Source organism: Dama dama, chromosome 21, assembly GCF_033118175.1.
Source record: "Dama dama isolate Ldn47 chromosome 21, ASM3311817v1, whole genome shotgun sequence".
Lineage (NCBI taxonomy): Eukaryota > Metazoa > Chordata > Mammalia > Artiodactyla > Cervidae > Dama > Dama dama.
Window position 1 is genome coordinate 32,633,153 of NC_083701.1, and position 22,081 is coordinate 32,655,233.

At 41.2% G+C, this 22,081-nt stretch overlaps 1 pseudogene; it reads right to left on the bottom strand.

Moving 5' to 3' along the window:
• Positions 1 to 15,807: 15,807 nt before the first annotated feature.
• Positions 15,808 to 16,967, bottom strand: LOC133042203 (nuclear envelope phosphatase-regulatory subunit 1-like; annotated as a pseudogene).
• Positions 16,968 to 22,081: the final 5,114 nt, after the last annotated feature.

Sequence of the window (22,081 nt, forward strand, 5' to 3'; positions counted from 1 at the left end):
TATTTTTATAATGTTTTCTCATTTTTTAGATTAATAAACATACTTATCCACATGTGCCAAGATAAGCCATTTAGGTCTCTACGGGAGTTAGCTATCGTGTCATCACCCACCATATGTGTTTTTGTGAAGCAGCAAGAGGTGTGTTCACCACCACTGCCCCTTCCTCTGATTATCCTCCCTCTTCCTACCAAAACAAATAATTGATATCTTAATTCCATAAAGTAAATCAATAAGGAATGAAATGCATGGCCCAAAGCATATGCAATGAAAATTGTTTGACCATTTATCCAATCATTGAACCCAATTAAGATTATCCATTTTAAATTTGATATATGCCCGCTTTTGGAATGTGTTATGCATTGATGCTACTAAGTGAATGGAACTAAGTACATTTTATTTAGCTTATCGTCTGTTTTATCTGACTTGTTGTAATCTAAGTTTACTTTATGGACCTTTAAGGCATACAGTTAAATTATAAAACTGCGTATACAACTGTCAAAGAAACAAACATTAAAGGCCAGAACATGACTAAAGAATAAACAAAGAAATTCTGATTGTATGAATGAAGTCAGAGTCCTAAATGAAATAATATAATAAACCTTCTTATAGTAACACTTTTGTGTGCATAGAAATGCATGAGACTAATTTTCATAAAAGTTTTTTTTTTTGGGGGGGTGAGGGGCAGAAACAAATTAAAGGCTTATAAACCAGTTTATTTTTGAACAGAAAAGAGAGAAGGCATGGGAGTAAGTTTGTGGGACCACACCACTCCTTTATTTAAAAGTCCTCACCATGAAGAATATCTTGAAAAAAGTTCTGAGAATACAAATGTTCTCCCTGTTGAGAACTGACTTTCTTTAAAGTACATCACCCCAGTGCCTTCATCTGAGCCAGACTTCCCTCCAGCCATCACTTGGTCAATTTTTGTCCAACTCGTGTCTTCTGACCTTTTCCTAGAGACAGCCACCCTACTAAGTGCCATGTCAAACTCAGAAATCAGATCCACCAGGCCATCAGAGTATATATTCCTGAAAATGCTACCACTAGACATGAATTAAAGTGGCAAGGACAGATTTTATTCCATGATAAATTACTTCAATAGAGAAGAGGGTTTAACATGAACTGAACTCAACTTCGATTTGTATGAAGTAACTGGATGTTTTAAAGGGAGTGAGGGAGGAGGGAGGAGGGATGTCCAGGACTTGAGCCGGAGTCAGGCAAATGGAAATTTATTAAAAGCAGTAAGGGGAGTTGATCCATGTGAAACCATCTGATTTTGCTAACTGGTACTCATGGAAGTTTGACTTCCATCTTCCCTCAGAGACTGAGTGACAGGCACTCTATCTTCAGGTCAGCTGGGACAAAGAGTAGATTCTTTTGTCAGCTTGTGCTTTCCCAGACAGGAACATATAGGGGGTGTGGAATTATCCTCTGAAGTCTTGACTTAGAAACTATGTTTGTATTTGTTCAAGCCTTTTAATGGGGGGTAGGATTAGGTGGATAAAATCATACCTACTGAGAGTCTCTAGTTTTTATTGGCCAAGGTTGAGGCTGGTCAAGAAGAGGGCTCAGAGACTTCCTTGGTGGTCCAGTGGTTAAGAATCTGCCTTCCAATGCAGGGGTCACGGGTTCGATCCCTGATCAAGGAACTAAGATCCCACATGCCATGGGGCAACTGAGCCTGCGCGCCGCAACTAGAGAGAAGCCCATGAGTTGCAATGAAGAACCCATGTGTGCCACAGTGAGAAATCCTGCTTGCCACAAGGAAGATCTTATGTGCTGCAACTGAGATGCAATGCAGCCAAATAAATAGTAAAAAATGAAAAAAATAAATGTTAAAAAAAAAAAAGAGGAGGGCTCAGAGGAGCCAGACTAGGTATATGCTCACTTTTGAAAGGACAGAATCTTCATTAATGCCAACTGGTCAGGTCACATACTCACATACACACATACACACACACAAACCTCTGCTCTCTCTTCTTTGTCTACTCCAGTAATCATTTTCAGAGGCTAAGGCCAGTAAACAACTAGAACCTCAAATGGGAAATTTCCCCAGATTACTTTCCTATCTCCTCTTTCAACTATCACACATGAAGTCTGAATCTCTTGGCAGTCATCCTGGCTATCATTCCTTACTTTCTCTCTTTTGTGTTTCTTAACATGACTCCAGAGTTATTGGTGGAGTAGGCTTGAAAACCCTACACAAAAAGGGCTTCTAGAAATACGTTTAGAATGAACGAAAGATACTGAGTTCAGTTGGGAACATGTAGAACTTAGACTGGGAACATAACCAAGACTTGGAGAATCACCCACATAAAGACAACCAACCAGAGATTATGGAGGTTGGTGCAGTAGACGGCATCACCCAGTGAGAACTTGTGCAGTGAGAGCAGGACAGACGCCTCAGGAGCACATACTCTCACACTCAGGGACTGACAAAGTGATTCCAGGAATAAAGATTGTATGTCCACCCACTGGACAGAGTGGGTGGCCCACACACAGTTTCTAAGAAGCAGAAAGTCAAAAGCAATGCACTTCAAGGTCCCCGGTTCCTCTAAGCACAGCTGGATTTCAGGGGAGAGACAGGCATGGGCTCATTTGTGGAACAGCCTTTAGTGGTCTAGTTTAATGAGACTCTAGAAACTTCCTGTGCATAGCTGGAATAAAAAGCAACTATATGGGAGTGGGAGGAGGGGAAGAAACATAGTTTCCCTTATTTAGAAAGAAAAACTAAGGCATTACCAATCTGACTAAAAGTCAGAGTGTGGAAGCATCTATCTTGAAAATGCCTTCTTCTTTGATTAACAGTGATGAAGAGACAACTAAAGCTCTTAGTTGTCTTAGGAAAAGACTTAAGAATTTGTCCTGCGACAACATTCTTATCTTCCTTTTTTTCTTCAAAGTAATCAAACATAAGTTTTTAATTGATTACAAAGAAAATAACCATCTTCACCAGCTGCTGAAGCCAGAGTCTTAGAAGGCACTCCTTGGGGGTGGGGGGTGGGGGAGAGGGCAGAGCCTCAGTCATTTTCCTGGGTCCCAGGGAGAGAGCTGTTTCCTGGCTGTAAATGCTGGCTTGCCTATTCTCCAAATATTTGTTGGTTTTTGCCTTTGGCTCTCTGACCACTATTTTTTGTTTGTTTTTAAAAAATGTCTACGATGGCTTCTTGTCTCTTTTGAGTCTTTGATGTTTGTAGGACTGATCTCCACAAAGCCATCCTAAGCGGATTTGGATTTGGGCAGAAGCTATGATTTGATGACTCTTCTCACTATTTTAATTGTTAAAAATGTGTCTGAAGATCCTCAAGGGTTCCACGCAAAATGACAGTAGTAATACAGCCCAGTATCTGAAAAATTCAGCCGATACATAGAAATTTTCTCTCCAAAACTGCCTCACCATGGCAAGGGGAGTGAATGACTCCGCAACATACATGGCTTCTCCAGGGAAGTGGCCAACTGATGGCTTAAAATGGAAGCTCTGAAAGAGCTTGCAGCTGTCCCAGCGGGCCTGCAATTTCCCAGCACCGAGCATTGCAGCTGTGCTTGAGGGCTCTTCACAAACCACAGGCATTTGACTGCATGACTGGCCTAAAGTTTACCACCTGGGTCCTGAGTGAAAGAGGAACTACTGTGCTTGTGGAAATTTTATGATCCTATTTTGCAAAACTTTTTAGGCAAAGATCATGAGCATGTACAGGAAAAATGCCTTAGAGCACATAGTCAGGATCATATTAGGGGCTGAAATGGAGCTATGGAAATGTTTCACTGTAGAAATCAAATATATGTGTATCTGAAGTATATTATGAGCCAGGTTTTAGCATCTTTTATATTTACTGTTCAAATTTGCTGTGAAATGTCTTTCTTTGGATCTGTGATAGAAGTGAGTACTACTCACCTGATCTACTGCTCTGCTCTTCTTCCTGGGTGTGTGGAAAGATTTTTGCCTTTCATTTAGGAAGGTTCGTGTGACTAATTCTGACCAATGGACCAGCCCTGGAAGTGTTGTGTAGCATTTCCAGCCCAAGGCATTTAGTAGAGGTGTGAGTTCTCCACTCTCTCTTTTTTCTGCGTCAGTGATTCTGGATGTTATAAATTAAGACAGCAGAGTTAAAGGTGTTTGGGTTCATGACTGTGTGCAGAGCTCCTGCTGACCTCTGTGTGTGTGTGTGTGCGCGCGTGCGTGTGTGTGTGCACACGTGCGTGTGTGTGTGCACGCGCACGTGCTAAGTTGCTTCAGTGGTCTCTGACTCTTTATAACCCCATGCACCGTAGCCTGTCAGGCTCCTCTGTCAATGGGATTCTCCAGGCAAGAATACTGAAGTGGGTTGCTATGCCCTCCTTTCAGGGATCTTCCCAACCCAGGGATCAAACCTGTGTCTCCTGCATTGCAGACAGATTTTTTTACCATCTGAGCCACCAAGGAAGTCCGGATGTCACAGCTCACTTGATGATAAAGTCACACATTAGACATTATTCACATGCAGTGCTGGTGATCACTGTTATATAAGCATTAAGGTTAGCTAAGCACAGGCAGCTGGAGAATCCTAGCTTGACTAGTGGATTTTCCTAAGCTTGACTCTTCCTTGGGGAAACAATCAGAAAGAGTATCACCACCCTGGAAAGGAGGTCACCTCATGCATCATCCCAACTTGAAATCTATCAGCGAAGCTCCATACATACCCAGACTGTTTATGTTGAAAGGACCGATGACAAGAGCAGATGAAAGAATATTAATAATCATATTAATACCCTGGTTATTAGTTCAAAACCAACAGCGTTAAACCAAAGAGCCAGATTAGCACAAGGGATATCACTGTTTATTGATGGAGAGAGACCTCGATTGCCATAGCAAGAAGATAAGCCAGCAGTGATGCTGAGAAAACTGCTCAAATGGTCTTAAGCAGATGAGTCCAACCTGGCTCGCTGAACCCTGGGCTTCCGCTGACTATAAACACTGTCGCCTGGAAGCATTTTGTTTTATAACATATGCTGGGAGAGGCCTAATTTTTTTTTAATATGTTCAGTAATAGGAATACCTATTCATATTTAGTATTTACTGTGAGACAAAGTTTGGGCCAAGTGTCACGTGTGTGCTAAGCTGCTTCAGTCATGTCTGATACTTTGTGACTCTACAGACTGTAGCCCACCAGACTTCTCTGTCCATAGGATTCTGCAGGCAAGAATACTGGAATGAGTTGCCATTTCCTTCTCCAGGGGATCTTCCCAACCCAGGGATTGATCCTGTGTCTCTTACATCTCCTGCATTGGCATAGGCAGGCAGGTTCTTTACTACTACCGCCACATGGAAAGCCCCCGAGCAAATCAATCAGTTAATATCTTCATCACTTGGTGGATGAGGGATTTGAGAGTTAACACTCTGAGTAGTCGCTCAAGCCAAGGAGTGGTGGAGCCAAGGATTTGAACCCCCGTTGTCTGATGTGTGAAACCGAGGATGTGGTTATTACATTGTCTCCTCTTCATGAGCACATGGAATGGCTTCAGCTTGACTACAATGAGTAAGTGATTAGATGTATGGCAGACCATCATGTGACCCCGGTTTTCCTGTCCCCACTGGGAAAGGCCTACTCTTTACTTTTTCCTCTGTTGGATGAGACTGGGCAGTATGGAATTCAAAGTAAATATTTACAGTTGTTCTCTGGTCTTTAGAAATTTCCTGGTCCTCTCCAGTTTTAGACTTTTGGACAGACTTTGAATAAACATACCATTCCAGGCTGGCAGAAGTTGGTATTCAAAGGCAGGTCATGGATGGACGACATGGTTGGTGACCTCCTTGGAGGCCAGGAGACCAAACTCTTTGCCTCACAGTGAAAGCAGAGAATTTCCTATGTGCAGCCAGGGCCAGGCAGCTTTGAGCTTTGATCAGCCTAGAGAAAGAGATGATGGCTAATCCTGGCATACCTCCCAACTTGGTACCTCATTCCCTGACAGTCTGCCTGCCTCTATCCAGTCACACCTCTTTTTTTTTTTTTTTTCTTGAAAACTGTGGTAAAATACTTAAGAGTTTCTGTTTCCATGTAGATGTTAGTGCTACATTAGGAGAGAGGGGGAGAGAGGGGATGACTTCCTGAGTGGATGCCCACCGGTCTGCTGGGTTGTCTGTACTCTACTCTGGAGTGAGCATCTTTGGCAAAAGCAGAAGGAGCTTGTAGGGTTGCCCCTTGATTATTTTCTGAAATTGCATCTCAACAGAATAGGTCATCTTTAGGTAGGAAAAAAAAAAAAAAAAGCCTTGGGTGTTCTGATCACAGATACATGGGAAAGACACCAAATTTGCTTTCACTCCAAGTTGAAAGTCTTCATCTGCCAAGTTGGTTGGTTCCAAAGACAGGTTCACTGTTACCTACCAGGGTTCCTCGTATGAGCTGGCAGAAGTCAAAACACATTTATGGCATCGGCTCTGCATCTCTTCATTGAAATCTTAATGAGCGGAGTGTGAGGGGATGACAAGGAACGGCGTTAGGGGGAAGGGAGCTTGAGTTGGTCTGAAATACATGACCATACATGCCATGAAAATCAAACCAACCAGATCCTCACTGAGGGTTGTTCATCAAATTCCCTTCCTGTTTTCCTTTTCATGCTCTTTGTTTTGTTTGCCTTTCCTTTGACTACATGGTTCTTATGGAATCGGAAGTCAAGCAACACCACAGAAGAAAGTGAACTGAGATTGTGGCATCCCTGACTGAGCCAAACCCCAGAAACAGTGGAAATATCCACTGCCAGCCCCTGTCTGAGATTTCCAGCCTGATAGCCAGACCAAAGAGGTTTGGAGTGACATGTGGGCCTCCCTGGGCTGAGCCTTTGCAAGGTTTGTGTTTATTATTTCAGTCATCTGTCAGCAACATTGATTTGAAGGGCTAACCTTTCTTTTTTTAGAGCCATTAAGTAAATACACTTCCAATAATCCAAAAGCTCTAACTTTGCAGGGTGTGAAATATTATACTAATTCTTCCTCCTCTAAGAGATATCAAAGTTCAACCATATCCCGTCTGCATTTGAGATTCTGCATTTGTTAAAGACCCTTAGGCTGCTGAAGGTCAGAGTCAGTGGTGTAGAAGTTAATATTAATCAAGCTGTGTGTGCTGTTTAGTTGCTCAATCTTGTCTGACTCTTTGTGACCCCATGGACTGTAGCCCGCCAGGCTCCTCTGACCATGGGATTCTCCAGGCAAGAATACTGGAGTAGGTTGCCATTCCCTCCTCCAGAGGAATCTTCCCGACCCAAGGATCAAATCTAGGTCTCCTGCATTGCGGTCAGATTCTTTACCATCTGAGCCACCAGCAAAGCCCATTGATCAACCTAGTCTCCTCTAATAAAAGGCCTCAATTTATAGTTTATGCCTGTAATGTAGGGTCCTCTCACTATGGCTGATTCCAAGCATCAGTGAGTCATCACTGAGCACACAGTTGGGAAGAGATGCATTAATAGATCTCGCTGGGTGCCATGAACTGCCTTCAGCTCACCTCTCACGTTTTGTCTGGAGAGTAGATGCATGGAGGTACTGGTTCCCTTGACCCTCCAGATGGGAACATTGGAAGTACTAGGGTTGGGAGGGGAGTCTGATGACTCTGTGCCACCTACATACAAATTGTGACATCCCTTACACCCTCTGTGCTTTCTGGGTTAACACTTGTAGCTGAAGGAAAATTAAAGGAAAATCAAGACATATGCTGCTTGTTCTCTCTTTGCACAACTCTTGAAAAAATGAAGAAAAGGTTTCCAATCTGGGGCGGTGAAAGTTGACCATCTAAAATTAAACTGGGACTGACTTTATATGTGCTCTCTCATCCTGAGAACTGGTGGGATGGTCTATCTTAGATGAGCAGGTAACTCCTGGGGTCACAAATGTGCTACATGCCCCCAATTCAGACCAAACTACACCCCGAGAGGCATTTTTCTGTATTATGTTGTTAAGTCATAAGTTGTGTCCAACTCTTTGTGACCCCATGGACTGCAGTATACCAGGCCTCCCTGTCCCTCACTATCTCCCAGAATTTGTCCAAGTTAACATCCATTGAATTGGTGATGCTATCCAACCATCTCATCCTCTGACACTCTCCTCTCCCTTTGTTTTCAATCAAGGTAGTGATCCCTGAAAGGGGTCTATATTATATGAGATAAGTTATTAAGTTTGACCTAATATTTCAGTCCTGGTAGCCATGAGTCTGCAACATTTCTCATTACCATCCAAGGTGGCTCCAAGTTGGAGAAAGAATTTCCCAAGCTCTCTCTCAGTAGCAGTTCTGTATCACTGACCTCCCGGCTTTGCAATATTCTAGACTATTAATGGACATTACCTCTCAATCTCTTTCAATCATATAAGGCAAAGATTATCTGCATTTTATAAATGAACCCAAAGAAATTAAGTGGCCAAATTTTACACTAGTGACGCTAGTGGTAAAGAATTCACCTACCAATGCAAGAGACTTAAGAGATGCAGGTTTGATCCCTGGGTGGGGAAGATACCCTGGAAAAGGGTATGACAACCCATTCCAGTATTCTTGCCTGGAGAATCCCATGGACAGAGGAGCTTGGTGGGCAACAGTCCATGGGGTTGCAAAGAGTTGGACATGACTGAAGCGACTTAGCACCCAAGCGTGCACACCAGTCATTAGAGCTGGACTCAGATTCAGAGCCAGTTCTCTCTGAAGGCAAAGCCTTCAGTCTCTTTTCAAGAAAGTATCATCTCTTATGTATCTTGACTTATATAAAGTGCTACTTTAATACAAATTCTAGGCCATGAATAAAAATGCCAGTCCCAGGGATGGATCTGGCAGTTTTGTTTTTAGTTTTTTTGTTTTTTGTTTTTTTCAAAAGATCAAATCCAGAGGAGAAGAATCCAAAGGAGTGGAGAGGCAGTGGAGGCTGTTAACCAGGGGTTCTGGCCCACAGATGCCTTGAATGCCAGGGCCTCTCCCCTAAGGCTGGAAGGTGTCTCTTGCTACAGTCATCCCTCCTGGGTCTCATTGTCACAGTGAGTGACACGAGGAGGATACTGTTCATTCAATCTGGGATCAGGTCCTGCCTTTGAAAGTATAGTAATACAGACCTCAGAGATGATGAGTGGTCATTTATGAGGAGGCGCATTGCAGGCCTTGAGTCCTCAGCTCCGGGGGAAGCACAGGTTCTTGTTGTGCCTCCGAATCTCATTGAGGCTTTAAGGACTAACACTGCATCAACTGATGACTCAGTGTCATGATCTAAAGGCAAGTGATGATAACTCCAGCCACACACCATTTGTTCAACTGCTATTTATTAGAGATAATCCCCCTGGGTGGCCGAAAGGGCATATTATTTATATTATTTTGGTTGTGCTGTTTGAGGGACAGCTAAAGAAACTCTTGTTCTACAAAACATAAATTAGTAAGTGTGGCTGAAGAAAGATCAAAACAAGGATCAACTTTAGAGCCTAGACTTAGTGCTGTTGCTAACTTGTGTTATTTTGGATAAGTTGCATAGCTTCTCTGAGTTTTCATTTCATCTTTAAAATGGGATTAGGATTACCTATCAAGGTAATCTAATGAGACTCAAATTAGTTATTGTATTAATACATGCAAATGCCTTGAAAATTATTGATAGTTATGAAACATGAAAACTGGCATATAGGCCACATGCTAGGTGTTTATAGAATGTGAAGAGATACATCACAGTCTCTGACACCAAGGACCTTACAATTTAGTTACAAAGAAAGGGCACAAACACATAAAAGGTTAATCAGCACAAGTGATAAATAATATACAAACTCAGCAATAGAAAGAGCCTGCAGTAGTTTGTGATTAACCTCCAATTGAATGCCTCTCTCTGTTTTCATAGGCACTTAGAGGAGGAGAAAACAATTGATGAGTGATATGTAAAGTGTTTTAGGAGAGGAATAGTTTGCCAGAGAGGGGGAAATTGATAAATCAAGGACAATGCAGAATGAATATACAGGTGTATAGGACTGATCGCCCAAATTTGTAAGTTGAAGACTTAACCCCACATAGTGTGACTATGCTGGAGATTAGGTCTTTACAAAGGTGATTGTAGTTAAGTGAGATCATAAAGGTGGGACCCTGATTCAATAAAACTGGTGTCATTATAGAGGAGGAAGAAGCACCAGTGAGTGCTTTCTCTATCACTCACTGTGCCTTGCCCTCTTAGGAGGACACACTGAAAAGCCAGCCATCTGCAGGTCAGGAAGAGAGCTCTCACAAAAACTGAACATGCCAGGAACTTAACCTTGGACTTTCTATTCATTATCCAGAACTTCTAGAAAACAAATGTCTGTTGTTTAAGTCCTTCTGTCTGTGGGGGTTACTTTGTTACGGCAGCCTGAGAGAGCTAAGACAGCATGAACTGTGTAAATAAAAGAGAGGAAGAGGAGATACACGGTACTCTTTAAAAGTCTTTTTTTTTTAATTAACATTTTGGCCAGTAAGTAGATAACCTTGGAGTTTAATGTTTGAAAAGTTTAAAGACCAAAAAGAACATAGGATAAATTAGGCTCAGGTTGACAGTGATTTTGAATTTCACTAAGTTTACGTTTTATCCTGTAGCAAGCATGGGCACACCTTGAGCTTTTGGAGAAGACAATATGCTCAGTAATAGAGCATCACATTAGTGAGAACAATCCTGTAGGAATAAGGCTTAATATTCAAGAGTAGAGAGAAAAGGCAGGAAGTTGTTGTAATCATTCTCTTGAGTTTAATGTTAAGTAAAAAATAATTTTTAATCTATATTAAAAGTGAGCTTGGTGGCTCATCACATTCCTGTATTTCTGCTAAGAAACTCAGCAAACACAGCTATTAGTTCCATCTTCTCAATTATTTGTTTCTCTTACTTTATTACCTGGTTTATCTGTTTTTTAATAGTTTTCCCCTCTATCAGAAATAGAGCTTTCCTATGGAAATTTTCCTAAGCCGAAATGCTATAAAGTGAATAAGCAGTTACCGTAGGACACATCTTGCTAACAAATACACAGGATAAATCAAGATAGAGCGCAGATGCTCACAGACAGTAGTTTAAAGCTCTGGTGGCTGGGTGCTGAGTGCAGTTCCTGGGAAGTCACTTGGCGGCGTTCCTCTCACTGTTCAGGGTGATGTCTCCATAAAGGCTCACAGCAAAGTATTAATAAGTGACAGGTGCTATTTTCACTTTTCACCTTTTATCATCAAAGCAAAAATTCTCTTCAGAATTCTCCTATTTAGTGAAAATAGGCACTAATGTAGGTCTTTCATAAAAGTTAAAGGGCTAACATGAAACTTCAAAAAGTACCTGTAGCTCTGTTTATTAATTCAACAAATATGTGTTAACATCTCCCAAATGTCAAGCTCTGTTTTAGGTGAATAAAGATTCCTTGCTCCTCTAAACACACCCTCTAAGAAAGAGAGATACACAATAAACATAATAAAAAAGGAAATCAAACATTTATTAGAAGTTGTAGAGTATTTAGTATATAACTTAATTATAGACCTCAAGATATATTTTTATTATACATAATATTTTTATTATATATACAAAAGAGCTTTTCTGTAACCTTTATAAAAAAAATAAGAGCAATTAGAGCAAGATAAGTTGAATTTAGATTGTTTCATGAGTGAATTTGTTGTTGTTCAGTCGCCAAGTTGTGTCCAACTCTTTGCGACCCCATGGACTACAGCATGCCAGGCTTCCCTGTCCTTCACTATCTCCCAGAGTTTGCTCAAAATCATGTCCATTGAATCAGTGATGCCATCCAACCATCTCATCCTCTGTCACCCCCTTCTCCTCCTGCCTTCAGTCTTTCTCAGCAGCAAGGTCTTTTCCAATGAGTCAGCTTTTTGTATCAGGTGGCCAAAGTACTGGAGCTTCAGCTTTAGCATCAGTCCTTCCAAAGAATATTCAGGGTTGATTTCCTTCAGGAGTGAATAGATGGCAATTTTAAATATGATGGTCAGGATAAGACTTACTGAAAATTTAACCTCTACGTAGCCTTGCAACTGCATCTCACATTGTAAGTCAATATGATCATTCTTGTTAAACAAGGAAGGTTTTAAATAATACACAAAAAGTAAATTTCAGTAGTCAGGCTTGCAAAGATAAAGGCTTAGGCCAGTGTTTTAGTGATGGGGGAAAGAGATCAATGTAAGAGGAAGTGTTAAAAATAATTGAAAGCTAAGTGACTACCTCACCCTTCTCTTGCTCTCCATATTTCGAAAGGTGAGGATTCAGACTTTAGTGAATGGAAGACTTACAGCTTCATTAATAGAGGCAGGGCTTTCAAGTGAACGATAGTCATGCACTTGTGAAATCCATGATCCTTGATGAAACCAAACCAAAAGAAAAGGAAAAAAAAAAAAAAGAGGTAATTTTATTTGCAGTGAAAATGGAAAACAGCTACTTCCCTAAACCACAGTCTTTGAAGACTATCTGCCAAACATTCTGAAATGCAGATGAATTGAGGACGGTTGCTGAAAGCCAAAACAAATGAATATCTTCTCATCTTGAATGAGGTACAGAATTCTATAAAAGTAAATGTGGCTCCTAACAGAGTATGGGTGGGCTGCAGTAATAAATATCCCCGTGCGGTGTAGGTTTCTTTGAAATATGGGCTCCTAAATGGCAGAAATCATCTGAATGTGAAGCGAAATTAGTAAGACATGGAAAATACCAGCTCCTGATTAAAACCAATGGGACATGAGTTAAATAATTGAAGGACCTGTCAGAAGATGAATTGGATGCTTAATTTTGAGCCGTACAAACCTGTCTGGATGATCTGTTCACCTGAAGAGACATGTTCCCCAAAGACATAGGATGAGAACTATACACTGATGATGTGTGCAAAATAACACATCTCATTTCAAATTGCTGATGGCCCCAAACAGCTTCTGCTACTCTGTAAATTATTCTTCTATGAATAGTTGAAATAGAGCTACACTTTTACAAACCATGGGACTTCCACTTCATCTAATGTGGGTAGCAAGAACCAGATATACCCTTCCACCAAAATATATGACACATGGGTTTTGACTTGTTAGATATCAGCCAATGAAAGATAATATTCACGTGAAAGTGAAAGTGTCATTGCTCAGTGTCCAACTCTTTGAGACCCCATGGATTGTAGCCCATCAGTTTCCTCTGGCCGTGGGATTCTCCAGCAAGAATACTGGAGTGAGTTGCCATTCCCTTTGCCAGGGGATCATCCTGACTCAGGAATTGAACCTGGGTCTCCCACATTGCAGGCAGATTCTTTACCCTCTGATCTATCAGGGAAGTCCAGTGTTCACATAGAGTCAAGCAGCAAACAAGACCGGCTGTGACCTCTGTAGATGCACTGGTATGCGGGGCTACCTCCCAGAGCAGGAGCCGCTTGGAAAGGTGCCCAGTGCTGGCTGAGGTCACCTGGCAGGGCAGGTGGTCAGAGGAGGAGCTGCTTTAAAGGGTCAAGTGGGCCAGTCGATTAAGCAGGGCAAATCCTGATTGGAACTGTGGACAGCAGCGCACAGAGTGAGCTGGGTGGTGGAGAGTGATGGAAATATGCTCGGCAGTTCTAGGCCAGAGAGATTGGAGGGGCGAGGGGTGGGGGTGGGGCTTGTGCTTCCTTCCCTAGAGGAAGATCTTCCAGACCTCTGTCCCTCCAGCATGTGTGCTTAAGTTAGTCAATGTATCTCAGTTTCATAGGAGGCAGGTGCTTTTCAAACTGCTGCATCTGGGAAGGGAATCAGAGTGAGTGAATCTGCACTCCAGACCTTCAAGAGCAGAAGTCTCAGTTTAAAAAAGATGTTTGCTCCTTGGAAGGAAGGCTACAACAAACCTAGACAGTGTATTAAAAAATCAGAAATATCACTTTGCCCACAAAGGTCCATATAGTCAGAGCTGTGGTTTCTCCAGTAGTCATGTATGGATGTGAGAGTTGAACTGTAAAGAAGGCTGATCACCAACAAATTGATGCTTTTGAATTGTGGTACTGGAGAAGACTCTTCAGAGTCCCTTGGACAACAAGGAGATCAAACCAGTCAATCCTAAAGGAAATCAGTCCTGAATATTCATTGGAAGGACTGATGCTGAAGCTGAAGCTCCAATACTTTGGCCACCTGATGCAAAGAGCCGACTCATTGCAAAAAGACCCTGATGCTGGGAAAGATTGATGGCGAAAGGAGAAGGGGACAGCAGGGCATGAGATGGTTGGATGGCATCATCAGCTCAATGCACATGAGCCTGAGCAAGCTCCAGGAGATAGGGAAGGATAGAGGAGCCTGGCATGCTAAGTTCAGGGGTTGTGAAGACTCAGACATGACTTAGTGACTGAACAATGATAACATTAAGGACAAGTGGCAGTTTGAAAAATCTCATCAAACTTGGGGGAGAGAATATTAGCTACCTGCATCAGAGTAGCATAAAATTTATTTTTGAGAATATCTTCTTGCTTTTAGATGTTCTTTTGCCTTTCTTCTCTAAGAAAAGAGTTGACTTATTAGTTACAACATTTCTCTCATTTTGTTTCTGTTGTCAAATCCATGAATAATTTGTACAGAAACTGGGAGCTTGGGGTGGGGGCATCTATACTCACTTTGTGTTCCAAGTGTCCAGAATATACACAATAATTTTTTTATATATAAAGTATTTATTTTTATGCACATATTTACCTACAAAATTTACAGGAAATAAAATAATGAAGAATATAAATATAAAGAAGAATATAAAGAATACCTTCTTAAGACTTAGTAGGAGCGGAGGGTTTTATTGATGCATTTTGAAGAATACAATTTTATACATGTGAAAACCAAAATGAACACATTTAAGATAAATGGCAGCCTTGTTAAAAATTTTTTGTCCTGTCTTTGAATTTTCAGCTTTACATTAAATGAAATTAGAAAGATTGCTCATGAAATAATTTAAATCTTTTTAAAATCTTCTAATAAACAGGAAGAAGGCACCTCCAGTTCTTTAAAATATTTACAGCAATCCCAATACTTTAATCTTAAGGGTTATTATAGTACAAGTGGCTAATATGCATACACCGTATGTCATTAACACTCTCTAAACAGTGACCGTTTTAGACTCTAGTTTGTGACACTGCCCCCTAGTGATCCCGTGATAGAGTGGATGACCAACCACACCTGCACAATACTGGTGTAACAGCATGTCTACCACAGCATAAAATCCAATTATCTAAAACAATGTCAAATTCCCAGACAATACATAATTTATAACTAATTTGTCTACTCAGAAGCCTTTGGAGTGTTTCTAAAATCATTTAAAAAATAAAAAGTATATTTAGCATTAAATGAAAACAATGAACCTGGAAAATAGCACAACAGTGGCTGAAACTCATATCTGGCTTAACAAAAACTGTTTCTCAAAACATCTATAATTTCTTACAACATAATGGAGATGAATTTTCCTTAGTCAAAGCTCAGTCCGATGTTTTTCCTGCATTCTGATTAAAACAGGAGTTTAAGAGTGAAAGGCACAGCTATAAGTAATAGACGGTTTTAAAGAACTGTGGAGATGGCAAGCAGATGTTCCTGAAATACTGGTGCAGGAGAACCAAGTCCACATAACATTTCCTCTTTAACATTGGCATTGATTGGCTATTTACAGAAGTTTGCAAAAATACATTGTAAAAACTGGATGAAGTTCTGTTTCTAAGTTTAACTTAGTAACATATTACATACATACTTCATCTGCAAAAATGTTTGCAGGATCTGAAGTACTAAAGTGACACTAATACAGAAACACAGATAATCAAAGTACCAAAGCACTGATAATGAGAGTCATCATCATGAAGATAATCTGGGGAAATATTGCACACTTCTTGTCCACTGTTGCTATGACAGTCACATATCCAACTGTAAAAGGAATCCTTTATGGCTTTTTGCTGTATCACTTTTTGAAGAAAGGTTGTTTTAAGACCCAAAACAATGAATGTAGATTGTCATTGAACATGAGGCCTAGGTTTCAAAATTAGTTTTCCTGTATCATTACAAGACATATTGTACTCTGCTAGCACAGTTTGACATCGAGCAGATTTATGGTGCAACTACTTTCTTGTGTATTCCAGTGAAGAATAAGCCTATTAGAGTGATACAGCTAATGGTGAGAAATGGATGGTTCCATAAGGATGTGAAGAAGGACACCTTTTGTATCTTGGGATCTATTAACCAGTTCCAGGCACCAGTAACTGTACAGACAGATACCACTATAAGAAACCTTCTCCAACGTCCAGTGGCAGGTTGCAAACAATGAATATATTCAGTAAGTCTCCTCTCCAAAGCTTTGAGATCTTCCACCTGCTTCAGCGAGTTCACATCGGGCAGTAGCTCCGGTCACCGGAGCAGCCCCTTCTGCATCTCAGCTCCGGTCCCTACCAGGCCTACAGCGCCAACTCCCAACTCTAACCAGTTCCCACAATAATTTTTTGAGTGTTAATATTTTCTAAGAAAATAAGAGCTTCTTATGGATATCATTTTCATAAGGAGCCCCAGAAATAATGGTTTTCTCCTATGAGTCTCATCCAGCCACTATATACTTAAGACTTGAGCTGGAATCCATGCTAAGGCCCTTCTGTTATAATTAACTGAACACAATGTCTGAGGTTTAAAACTTGCCTAACCTTCAATTCCCTTTACTGCTTTAGCTTTATTGTTTCTAGAACAACTATCTGTATGTATTCTCCCACTGGGAGTGCTCTCACATCGTTTAGCTCTCTCTTCCCAGAACTGCAAGTGCTGAAAACTGGAAATGATCTTGTCTGGGGCATGTGAATATATGTGCTCATGAGAAATCAAGAGGGCTGGGAATAGCCACTCAGGCCATAACTTTAAATCCACAGTGTGCTAAGCAAAACAAGGCTCCATGGTGGGGTGCAGGCTGCATATGCTAACAGAGCCATTGTTTCCCCAAATTTCTGATTCTCATCCAGGCAAGCCCACTCCAATCTAATATATTATGTTGTCATAAGAAATGTGCAGCATTACAGTCTGGTACATCTCTACGTGTCTTTAGGGGATCCTCTGTTTCTCTGTCAATTTCTTGGCTTTTTCCTGGAAGTCAGATGGATATAAATACTTAAAACAGAACTCCTTGGGAAATCTCTCCATCACCAGACTTGTGGGAAAGTTCAGGACCAGGTGGTATTAAAGAAATTATGATAATTCCCCTCAAATGCCCTTTAAACAAACCAGCCTCCTGGAATATGAGAGGAATGGGATTTGTGTCCTAGTCCTCTTAAAGCCATGTCTGTAACTCTAGTTCTAGAAAGACAGTGTGTGTGTATGTGTGTGTGTGTGTGTGTGTGTGTGTGTGGTACTTCAGTAAACACAAGACCTCCCCTCTTAGGTTCTACCTGTTGTCCTTCATGAAACTTGATTGATATATCTGTTGTTTTTTCTGTGATTATAAAGCTTATTCCCGAAAATGTTACTGAACTTGAGTCCACTCACCTGCTCGCACCAAAGTCAATTTACTGACACCAGGTTGTGATGAAGGAAAGGACAGCTTTTATGGAATAGCATCTAGCAAGGAGAGGAGCTTCCCTGGTGGCTCAGTGGTAAAGAATCTGCCTGCAATGCAGGAGACCTGGGTTCAATCCCTGGGTCAGGAAGATCCTCTGGAGAAGGAAAGGGCAACCCACTCCAGTATTCTTGCCTGGAGAATTCCATGGACAGAGGAGCCTGGTGGGCTATATAGTCCATGGGTTTGCAAAGAGCCAGACAAGACTGAGTGACTAACCCTTTCACTTTAATTTGATAACATGTGAAATTATAGTTTATTGAGGAAAATTTACTATGCCTGATGCTCAAGAGGTGGGCCTGTGTCAGTTCTGAATTTTGGCTGAACAGACATTCCAGGAGGTAGACACAACTGAGTGACTAATGCTTTCACTTTCAAGCAAGGAGAATGGGCATCTCATGTTTAAAAACTCAAACTCAGCAAGGGCTGTCAGAGAAACCATTTAAAGGCCACACTGGGTGGGGGGCGGGGGTGGGGAACAGTGAGGGTTACAGGGGACGTGGCTTTCTTCTGATTGGTTGGTGGTGAGGTAACAGGGTGATGTTTCAGGGATCTTAATCATCAACCTTCGGGTCCCAACCAGTCTGGGGTCTAGTTCTTTGTGGTCAGCATGTAGTCACCAAACTCCACATTGGTGGTGGTGGTGGTTGTGGGATGGGGGTGGGTGTCTATTGCCTGCAAAACAACTCAAAGCTATGTATCAGCTTGTTATGTGTACCCTTTAGGAGAAATTAGGACTCTTGTTGCTGAACTATTGTCATTATTTTTCTGGTTTAACCACATTTCCTTTGTTTCTGCATTCTTTTAAGTCCCTAATTATTAACTGCTTACACCAGGGCTCTTTGGAACTCAAAGACCTAGGAGACTAAAGACTTCTTCTACAAACAAACAGGAAATGGAGGTAGGGAGGGGGGCGTGGGGGCATGGCATGAGCACCCTATAGAATCTTGCTAGCTTTTTTAAGGTTTTAAGTCATAGTTCTAAAAAAATCAATTATGGGGGGATTTAGAAGAAGCTTGTATGTAACATCCATTTGCTACAATGCCAGATTAGAGATTTCTTTTTAGGCAGAAAATTTTAAATATTGCTTGGCTTTGCACCCTTAGAGTCACTCCTTTCACCACACCATTAATATTATAAGAAACTTAATTTTATTTCAAGTAAGAAAATGAAAAGTTTTTGTTTGTTTGTTTGTTTTACAAGATCTTAATCATGGACGACTTATTCATTCACCTCTGCACATGAATCAAACTTCTGATCACGCAAAGAAGTTCATCTCATTTCCCTTAGTGTCTTACAGGCTTATGTGAGTCCCAAGTTAAAAGAAAAGACAAATTCTACTGCTTGCTTGGTCTGTTACAAATCTACCTAAACAGAATAGGAAAAAGATCTATCAGTAATCCAAGAACCCTGGAATTTGGAAATTCTCAAATGACTGCAACTGTGAGCTTTCACCATCTCTTGTAGCTTAGCAGTCAACCCTGATTCCAGGAGGGAAATATCTAAATACCTGACCCTTCTCTCTTATACCCTGAAGCCAATTGGTCAGAAAATTCTAATTTAACTCTTTAATGTAGCCTTTCCCCTTCCATCCAAACTACCACCAATTTAGTCCTTGCTTTCCTTGTCCTTTCTGGGCTGTTTCCATGGTTTACTTCTATCAGTGCTGATCCAAGTCATGGAGTAGCCATTAACTTTGCTCAAATAATAAATACAATGTTACTAAATGCAAGTTCCTGTGTCAGACACACAGTGAGGCCAAATAAACTGAAACAATGGGGTTTGGAGTAGAGAAAGGTTTATTGGAGCACAGAGTAAGGAGAACTCCAAACAACCCCAGACTCCTGGAGGGGTTTCAGCAAAGCATTTGCAGAGGCCAGGTAGGAGGGTGTTGTAGGGTATGTGATCAGCTCATGTACAGTTCTCTGATTGGTTGGTGTTGAGGTCACAGGGCATTATCATTCCTTCGCTCAGTTTAGTCAGTTCAGTCAGTTCAGTTCAGTCGCTCAGTCGTGTCTGACTCTTCGTGACCCCATGAACTGCAGCACGCCAGGCCTCCCTGTCCCTCACCAACTGCCAGAGTCCACCCAAACCCATGTCCATTGAGTCGGTGATGCCATCCAACCATCTCATCCTCTGTCGTCCCCTTCTCCTCCTGCCTTCAATCTTTACCAGCATCAGGGTCATTTCAAATGAGTCAGCTCTTCGCATCAGGTGGACAAAGTATTGGAGTTTCAGCTTCAACATCAGTCCTTCCAATGAACACCCGGAACTGATCTCCTTTAGGATGGACTGGTTGGATCTCCTTGCAGTCCAAGGGACTCTCAAGAGTCTTCTCCAACACCACAGTTCAAAAACATCAATTCTTCGGTGCTCAGCTTTCTTTATGGTCCAACTCTCACATCATTCCTTAGGTGCCAGTAGATCTGAGGGTTCAAGGAGTTAATTTCTTCCCTGTTGGGGGTGGTTTTAGCATCTGGAAAACAACTGGTGCACCAGCAATATTATCTAGGTACTTCAGAGAGGGGCTACAGCAGAAAATAAGGGGGAAGGATCCATCCCAGGAAGACCTCATAGGGTCCTGCTTGGTTACAAAAAAACAAAGACTAACCGGTGTTACCTCTGTAAGAAACACTTAGCAATCAGTTGTCAGTTCCTGTCATGCGTGTCAGTTTGAGGAGCTTGTGTATCTCCAGAGGCAAAGCAGAGGCACTTCGACTGCGTCTCAAAGCCTGGGACACCCTCCTGGAATGTCTGTTCAGACAAAATTCAGAACCGGCACGGGCCCACCTCTTGGGCATCAGGCATAGTAAATTTTCCTCAATAAACTATAATTTCACATGTTATCAAATTAAAGTGAAAGGATTAGTCACTCAGTCTTGTCTGGCTCATTGCAAACCCATGGACTATAGCCCACCAGGCTCCTCTGTCCATGGAAATTTCCAGGCAAGAATATTGGAGCAGGTTGCCATTTTATACTCCAGGGGATCTTTTCAACACAGGGATTGAACCTGAGTCTCTTGCGTTTCCTGCATTGGCAGGCAGATTCTTTACTACTGTGCCACCTAGGAAGCCCATGTTCTATAACATTTAACATGTTAATAAACTGGGGTTTCCTCCTGTTCTTCTGTCTTATGTCAATTTGATTATTAGACAAGCCTAAGAAATTAGAAGGGAAGAAGAAAAATTTTTTCGCCTCCAACACAATGTATGTACTTTTAGTGATTTAATGTTATTTCCAAATCATTCAGGTCCTCCCCCAGCAACCCCCCCCCCCCCCGCCACCGTTCTCCTGTTTAAAATGTCCTTAAATGCCGTGAATTGTGTAAGCTTTGTAAAGTGAGCCACGCTGGAACTCTACATTCTCGGTTTTATTGCTTCAGCTCAGAAAATCAGTTCAACAAAACAAAACAGCAGATTCTGTCTTGCTTTACAATCACTGTGTTATAACAGTCATAGTAACAAACATTCTTTAGTTTATAGCAGAGAAGCTTTTAAATATTCCTATTCTGAACCAGTTCCTCCACAATTGCTTAAGACCAAATGATTAATTCAAGTCCGTGGATAAACATGATACAGGCAGAATATGAATGTCATAAAAAGGTACAAAGAACTACAGCTTTTGGAAAGAAATCAAATGCCCCAGTTAGAAAAGGAACTGGGGACATTTTCCTTCTAAAGATGTTTCATTTCTGTCAGTAACACATTAGGGGTTGATAGTAAAATTCATGTTTTGAGGGGAGATAAGAAGCATTTAAATAAAAATTCATTCTCTGCTTGTTTGACCCACCTCCCCCTGTCCTGGTGTGCATCCTGCATCTGCTTTATGTGTTAACCAGACCTCCCCAATGGCAGAAATACCGGCTCAACCATAAAGATCCAGTTTTCTTCTTCCAGTCCCAGTCATGTAACTGCTTAGAAGATGACATTACTAACATATGACCTTATTAATGTTCATAGCTGTATTATTTGTATTCTGCCTGTTTGATAAGATTATTTCTTGTGCGAGATAAAATCCATATTTCGTGACAAGAAAAATTTAAACATAAAAAAATTTCTCTGCCCATTGGCACCCTCTCTTCCCCCTACTGTGCACTGTGTGTCTGAATCAAGCATTGACCAAACCTCCCCCATGAACAGAAATATCTACTCAACCATAAAACACAAGATTCTCCACATCAACAAGACAACTCCTTAAAAGATAACATTCCTTCTTGATCTTATATGGGGCCACGTGAGGTTTAGCTCTGGATTGTGTAAACTGTATAATCCATAGTTTAATGTACAGCCCTCTATCTCCAAAAGCTTATTTAATTGTGCCTTGATTTCTAAAGAATGGAACATTTCTTAGAGTTTTCTGAGATGCTCTTCCTGGGTTTTAATCCTCAAATTTCCCTGAATAGAATTTTCCATTTTTTTCTTAGATCTCCTGATTCATTTGTGTTGACACTTGTATTACCAAATGTGTGACTGAGCCTCTGATAAAAATACTGATGACTAGGTGACTTGAAAGGATTGACCAAGTATATAGTCTTATAATATCAATGATTGCATATAATAGTTTAGCTCTAGATATGGGAAGAAGCAACAA